General features: G+C 43.9%; 7 non-coding genes across 7 annotated transcripts; all 7 read left to right on the top strand.

The window, feature by feature from the left end:
* Positions 1–469: 469 nt before the first annotated feature.
* On the top strand, positions 470–589 carry LOC130394307 (5S ribosomal RNA). The gene has a single exon (XR_008897478.1). It is a non-coding gene; the product is annotated as a 5S ribosomal RNA (ribosomal RNA).
* A 645-nt stretch (positions 590–1,234) lies between these two features.
* LOC130394241 (5S ribosomal RNA) lies at positions 1,235–1,353 on the top strand. The gene has a single exon (XR_008897419.1). It is a non-coding gene; the product is annotated as a 5S ribosomal RNA (ribosomal RNA).
* Positions 1,354–1,872: 519 nt separating this feature from the next.
* Positions 1,873–1,991, top strand: LOC130400687 (5S ribosomal RNA). The gene has a single exon (XR_008903164.1). It is a non-coding gene; the product is annotated as a 5S ribosomal RNA (ribosomal RNA).
* A 528-nt stretch (positions 1,992–2,519) lies between these two features.
* Positions 2,520–2,638, top strand: LOC130399689 (5S ribosomal RNA). The gene has a single exon (XR_008902192.1). It is a non-coding gene; the product is annotated as a 5S ribosomal RNA (ribosomal RNA).
* Positions 2,639–3,167: 529 nt separating this feature from the next.
* Positions 3,168–3,286, top strand: LOC130395207 (5S ribosomal RNA). Its single transcript, XR_008898289.1, has one exon. It is a non-coding gene; the product is annotated as a 5S ribosomal RNA (ribosomal RNA).
* A 519-nt stretch (positions 3,287–3,805) lies between these two features.
* On the top strand, positions 3,806–3,926 carry LOC130395276 (5S ribosomal RNA). Its single transcript, XR_008898351.1, has one exon. It is a non-coding gene; the product is annotated as a 5S ribosomal RNA (ribosomal RNA).
* A 519-nt stretch (positions 3,927–4,445) lies between these two features.
* LOC130398344 (5S ribosomal RNA) lies at positions 4,446–4,564 on the top strand. Its single transcript, XR_008900919.1, has one exon. It is a non-coding gene; the product is annotated as a 5S ribosomal RNA (ribosomal RNA).
* Positions 4,565–5,000: the final 436 nt, after the last annotated feature.

The raw sequence follows: 5,000 nt of genomic DNA on the forward strand, positions 1-5,000 counted from the left end.
ATGTTTACTGCCAACCGCTTTGGAGGATTTAAGCAACATACAAAGACTGACAACGTCTCTCAAAACTATTTTTGTGAAACATGAGGACAGTATAGTGATACTGCCAGCAGGGAGCACCAGAGAGCTGAAACGACAGTTGTACATTTCTTAAACTTTCACCAACACAAACACGCACGCTCACTTCAGATCATGGGAGGACGTCAAAAATCACCACCCATTCTCTGACACTTTAACCGTTAACCTTGGTTCAAACATTTAACATCACACGCACACGCAGTGTATTTCAGATAATTAATGAATTCAGATGTCACAATGATCGTTTACATGGATAAGGTGTCCTACTGAATCAATTACTGCCGTTTATATCTAACTAATGATTGTTTTTGTAAAAGTGTAACGTCGAGCCTCAGCAGCTTTCTCACTCCTTATGTGCTACTGTATAAAACCTGGTTTTGCGCCTGCACTAATTGCTTACGGCCATACCACCCTGAACACGCCCGATCTCGTCTGATCTCGGAAGCTAAGCAGGGTCGGGCCTGGTTAGTACTTGGATGGGGGACCTCCTCAGAAGCCCAGGTTGCTGTAAGTAGTGACGGGTGTCACCAAAAAGAGAAAAAAAACACGCCCGATCTCGTCTGATCTCGGAAGCTAAGCAGGGTCGGGCCTGGTTAGTACTTGGATGGCAGACCGCCTGGGAATACCAGGTGCTGTAAGCGTTTTCTTTTTCAACTCGAGCTCATTGACTCCGTGGCGTACCGTGACCTGATGTTTACTGCCAACCGCTTTGGAGGATTTAAGCAACATACAAAAACTGACAACGTCTCTCAAAACAGTTTTTGTGAAACATGAGGACAGTATAGTGATACTGCCAGCAGTGAGCACCAGAGAGCTGAACCGACAGTTGTACATTTCTTAAACTTTCACCAACACAAACACGCACGCTCACTTCAGATCATGGGAGGACGTCAAAAAATCACCACCCATTCTCTGACACTTTAACCGTTAACCTTGGTTCAAACATTTAACATCACACGCACACGCAGTGTATTTCAGATAATTAATGAATTCAGATGTCACAATGATCGTTTACATGGATAAGGAGTCCTACTGAATCAATTACTGCCGTTTATATCTAACTAATGATTGTTTTTGTAAAGTGTAACGTCGAGCCTCAGCACATTTCTCACTCCTTATGTGCTACTGTATAAAACCTGGTTTTGCGCCTGCACTATTTGCTGACGGCCATACCACCCTGAACACGCCCGATCTCGTCTGATCTCGGAAGCTAAGCAGAGTCGGGCCTGGTTAGTACTTGGATGGGAGACCGCCTGGGAATACCAGGTGCTGTAAGCATATTCTTTTTCAACTCGAGCTCATTGACTCCGTGGCGTACCGTGACCTGATGTTTACTGCCAACCGCTTTGGAGGATTTAAGCAACATACAAAAACTGACAACGTCTCTCAAAACTAGTTTTTGTGAAACATGAGGACAGTATAGTGATACTGCCAGCAGGGAGCACCAGAGAGCTGAACCGACAGTTGTACATTTCTTAAACTTTCACCAACACAAACACGCACGCTCACTTCAGATCATGGGAGGACGTCAAAAAATCACCACCCATTCTCTGACACTTTAACCGTTAACCTTGGTTCAATCATTTAACATCACACGCACACGCAGTGTATTTCAGATAATTAATGAATTCAGATGTCACAATGATCGTTTCATGGATAAGGAGTCCTACTGAATCAATTACTGCCGTTTATATCTAACTAATGATTATTTTTGTAAAAGTGTAACGTCGAGCCTCAGCAGCTTTCTCACTCCTTATGTGCTACTGTATAAAACCTGGTTTTGCGCCTGCACTAATTGCTTACGGCCATACCAACCTGAACACGCCCGATCTCGTCTGATCTCGGAAGCTAAGCAGGGTCGGGCCTGGTTAGTACTTGGATGGGAGACCGCCTGGGAATACCAGGTGCTGTAAGCATTTTCTTTTTCAACTCGAGCTCATTGCCTCCGTGGCCTACCGTGACCTACCGTGACCTGATGTTTACTGCCAACCGCTTTGGAGGATTTAAGCAACATACAAAAACTGACAACGTCTCTCAAATCTGTTTTGTGAAACATGAGGACAGTATAGTGATACTGCCAGCAGGGAGCACCAGAGAGCTGAAACGACAGTTGTACATTTCTTAAACTTTCACCAACACAAACACGCACGCTCACTTCAGATCATGGGAGGACGTCAAAAAATCACCACCCATTCTCTGACACTTTAACCGTTAACCTTGGTTCAAACATTTAACATCACACGCACACGCAGTGTATTTCAGATAATTAATGAATTCAGATGTCACAATGATCGTTTACATGGATAAGGAGTCCTACTGAATCAATTACTGCCGTTTATATCTAACTAATGATTGTTTTTGTAAAAGTGTAACGTCGAGCCTCAGCAGCTTTCTCACTCCTTATGTGCTACTGTATAAAACCTGGTTTTGCGCCTGAACTAATTGCTTACAGCCATACCACCCTGAACACGCCCGATCTCGTCTGATCTCGGAAGCTAAGCAGGGTCGGGCCTGGTTAGTACTTGGATGGGAGACCGCCTGGGAATACCAGGTGCTGTAAGCATTTTCTTTTTCAACTCGAGCTCATTGCCTCCGTGGCCTACCGTGACCTACCGTGACCTGATGTTTACTGCCAACCGCTTTGGAGGATTTAAGCAACATACAAAAACTGACAACGTCTCTCAAATCTGTTTTTGTGAAACATGAGGACAGTATAGTGATACTGCCAGCAGGGAGCACCAGAGAGCTGAAACGACAGTTGTACATTTCTTAAACTTTCACCAACACAAACACGCACGCTCACTTCAGATCATGGGAGGACGTCAAAAAATCACCACCCATTCTCTGACACTTTAACCGTTAACCTTGGTTCAAACATTTAACATCACACGCACACGCAGTGTATTTCAGATAATTAATGAATTCAGATGTCACAATGATCGTTTACATGGATAAGGAGTCCTACTGAATCAATTACTGCCGTTTATATCTAACTAATGATTGTTTTTGTAAAAGTGTAACGTCGAGCCTCAGCAGCTTTCTCACTCCTTATGTGCTACTGTATAAAACCTGGTTTTGCGCCTGAACTAATTGCTTACAGCCATACCACCCTGAACACGCCCGATCTCGTCTGATCTCGGAAGCTAAGCAGGGTCGGGCCTGGTTAGTACTTGGATGAGAGACCGCCTAGGTATACCAGGTGCTGTAAGCTTTTTCTTTTTCAACTCGAGCTCATTGACTCCGTGGCGTACCGTGACCTGATGTTTACTGCCAACCGCTTTGGAGGATTTAAGCAACATACAAAAACTGACAACGTCTCTCAAAACTGTTTTTGTGAAACATGAGGACAGTATAGTGATACTGCCAGCAGGGAGCACCAGAGAGCTGAACCGACAGTTGTACATTTCTTAAACTTTCACCAACACAAACACGCACGCTCACTTCAGATCATGAGAGGACGTCAAAAAATCACCACCCATTCTCTGACACTTTAACCGTTAACCTTGGTTCAAACATTTAACATCACACGCACACGCAGTGTATTTCAGATAATTAATGAATTCAGATGTCACAATGATCGTTTACATGGATAAGGAGTCCTACTGAATCAATTACTGCCGTTTATATCTAACTAATGATTGTTTTTGTAAAAGTGTAACGTCGAGCCTCAGCAGCTTTCTCACTCCTTATGTGCTACTGTATAAAACCTGGTTTTGCGCCTGCACTAATTGCTTACGGCCATACCACCCGTGAACACGCCCGATCTCGTCTGAATCTCGGAAGCTAAGCAGGGTCGGGCCTGGTTAGTACTTGGATGGGAGACCGCCTGGGAATACCAGGTGCTGTAAGCTTTTTCTTTTTCAACTCGAGCTCATTGACTCCGTGGCGTACCGTGACCTGATGTTTACTGCCAACCGCTTTGGAGGATTTAAGCAACATACAAAAACTGACAACGTCTCTCAAAACTATTTTTGTGAAACATGAGGACAGTATAGTGATACTGCCAGCAGGGAGCACCAGAGAGCTGAAACGACAGTTGTATATTTCTTAAACTTTCACCAACACAAACACGCACGCTCACTTCAGATCATGGGAGGACGTCAAAAAATCACCACCCATTCTCTGACACTTTAACCGTTAACCTTGGTTCAAACATTTAACATCACACGCACACGCAGTGTATTTCAGATAATTAATGAATTCAGATGTCACAATGATCGTTGACATGGATAAGGAGTCCTACTGAATCAATTACTGCCGTTTATATCTAACTAATGATTGTTTTTGTAAGAGTGTAACGTCGAGCCTCAGCAGCTTTCTCACTCCTTATGTGCTACTGTATAAAACCTGGTTTTGCGCCTGCACTAATTGCTTACGGCCATACCACCCTGAACACGCCCGATCTCGTCTGATCTCGGAAGCTAAGCAGGGTCGGGCCTGGTTAGTACTTGGATGGGAGACCGCCTGGGAATACCAGGTGCTGTAAGCTTTTTCTTTTTCAACTCGAGCTCATTGACTCCGTGGAGTACCGTGACCTGATGTTTACTGCCAACCGCTTTGGAGGATTTAAGCAACATACAAAAACTGACAACGTCTCTCAAAACTGTTTTTGTGAAACATGAGGACAGTATAGTGATACTGCCAGCAGGGAGCACCAGAGAGCTGAACCGACAGCTGTACATTTCTTAAACTTTCACCAACACAAACACGCACGCTCACTTCAGATCATGGGAGGACGTCAAAAAATCACCACCCATTCTCTTACACTTTAACCGTTAACCTTGGTTCAAACATTTAACATCACACGCACACGCAGTGTATTTCAGATAATTAATGAATTCAGATGTCACAATGATCGTTGACATGGATAAGGAGTCCTACTGAATCAATTACTGCCGTTTATATCTAACTAATGATTGTTTTTG

The sequence above is a fragment of the Gadus chalcogrammus genome, chromosome 12 (genome assembly GCF_026213295.1).
Source record: "Gadus chalcogrammus isolate NIFS_2021 chromosome 12, NIFS_Gcha_1.0, whole genome shotgun sequence".
NCBI classification, from domain to species: Eukaryota; Metazoa; Chordata; class Actinopteri; order Gadiformes; family Gadidae; genus Gadus; species Gadus chalcogrammus.